The sequence below is a fragment of the Carcharodon carcharias genome, chromosome 5, assembly GCF_017639515.1.
Source record: "Carcharodon carcharias isolate sCarCar2 chromosome 5, sCarCar2.pri, whole genome shotgun sequence".
NCBI lineage: Eukaryota > Metazoa > Chordata > Chondrichthyes > Lamniformes > Lamnidae > Carcharodon > Carcharodon carcharias.
In genome coordinates this window covers 89,814,047-89,816,349 of record NC_054471.1, presented here as the reverse complement: position 1 = coordinate 89,816,349, position 2,303 = coordinate 89,814,047, and positions in this window count along the sequence as shown.

Here is a 2,303-nt window from a genome sequence, read left to right as displayed (position 1 = left end):
GTACTGTGTACTGAGTACTGTGTACTGGGTACTGTGTACTGAGTACTGAGCACTGAGCACTGAGTACTGTGCACTGAGCACTGAATATTGAGCACTGAGCACTGTGTACTGAGGACTGAGCACTGAGTAGTGTGTACTGTGTACTGAGCACTGTGCACTGTGTACTGTGTACTGTGTACTGAGCACTGAGCACTGAGCACTAGCACTGTGTACTGAGCACTGAGTATTGAGCACTGAGCACTGAGCACTAAGCACTGTGTACTGAGCACTGAGTATTGAGCACTGAGTACTGAATATTTAGCACTGAGCATTGTGTACTGAGTACTGAGTACTGAGCACTGAGCACTGAACACTGAGCACTTTGTACTGAGTACTGTGTACTGAGTACTGAGCACTGAGCACTGTGTACTGAGCACTGAGTATTGAGCACTGAGCACTGAGCACTAAGCACTGTGTACTGAGCACTGAGTATTGAGCACTGAGCACTGAGCACTAAGCACTGTGTACGGTGTACTGAGCACTGAGCTCTGAGCACTGAGTATTGAGCACTGAGCACTGAGCACTGAGCACTGTGTACTGAGTATTGTGTACTGAGTACTGAGCACTGAGCTCTGAGCACTGAGTATTGAGCACTGAGCACTGAGCACTGAGTACTATGTACTGAGCACTGATCACTGATCACTGATCACTGAGCACTGTGTACTGAGTACTGTGTACTGAGTACTGAGCACTGAGCACTGAGCATTGAGTACTGTGTACTGAGTTCTGTGTACTGAGTACTGAGCACTGAGCACTGTGCACTGTGTACTTAGTACTGAGTACTGTGTACTGAATACTGTGTACTGAGTACTGAGCACTGAGCACTGAGCACTGAACACTGAGCACTGTGTACTGAGTACTGTGTACTGAGCACTGAGCCATGAGCACTGAGCACTGAGCACTGAGTACTGTGTACTGTGTGCTGAGTACTGAGCCCTGTGCACTGAGCACTGAGTATTGAGCACTGAACACTGTGTACTGAGTTCTGTGTACTGAGTACTGAGCACTGAGCACTGTGTACTGAGCACTGAGCAGTATGTACTGAGCACTGAGCACTGAGCACTGTGTACTGAGTGCTGAGTGCTGAGTGCTGAGTGCTGAGTGCTGAGTGCTGAGTGCTGAGTGCTGAGTGCTGAGTGCTGAGTGCTGAGTGCTGAGTGCTGAGTGCTGAGTGCTGAGTGCTGAGTACCTAGTACTGAGTACTGAGCACGGAGCACTGTGTACTGTGTACTGAGTACTGAGCACTGAGCACTGATCACTCAGCTCTGAGTATTGAGCACTGAGCACTGTACTGTGTACTGTGTACTGAGTACTGTGTACTGTGTGCTTAGTACTGAGCACTGAGCACTGAGTAATGTGCACTGAGCACTGAATATTGAGCACTGAGCACTGTGTACTGAGGACTGAGCACTGAGTAGTGTGTACTGAGTACTGAGCACTGTGCACTGTGTACTGTGTACTGTGTACTGAGCACTGAGTACTGAGTACTGAGCACTGAGTGCTGAGTACTGAGTACTGAGCACTGAGTACTGTGTACTGTGTACTGAGTACTTAGCACTGAGCACTGAGCACTGAGTACTGTGTACTGTGTACTGTGTACTGTGTACTGAGCACTGAGCACTGAACACTGAGTCCTGAGTCTTGAGTCCTGAGTCCTGGGTCCTGAATCCTGAGCACTGAGCACTGAGTACTGAGCACTTAGCACTGAGTACTGTGTACTGGGTACTGAGTTGTGAGTACTGAGCACTGAGCAGTGAGTACTGAGTACTGAGTACTGTGTACTAAGTTTTGAGTACTGAGCACTGAGCACTGAGTACTGAGTACTGAGCACTGTGTACTGTGTACTGAGTACTGAGTACTGAGCAGTGAGCAGTGAGTACTGAGTACTGAGTACTGTGTACTAAGTTTTGAGTACTGCGTACAGAGTACTGTGTACTGAGCACTGAGCAATGAGCACTGAGTTCTGTGTACTGTGCACTGAGTACTGAGTACTGAGCACTGAGAACTGAATACTGAGCACAGAGATCTGAGCATTAAGTACTGGGCACTGAGCACAGTCTACTGCGTACTGAGTACTGAGTACTGAGCACTGAGCATTGTGTATTGAGTACTGAGTACTGAGCACTGTGTACTGAGCACTGAGTGCTGAGTTTTGAGTACTGAGCACTGAGCACTGAACACTGTGTACTGAGTACTGAGTACTGAGAACTGTGTACTGAGTACTGTGTACTGAGCATTGAGCACTGAGCACTGAGTACTGAGTA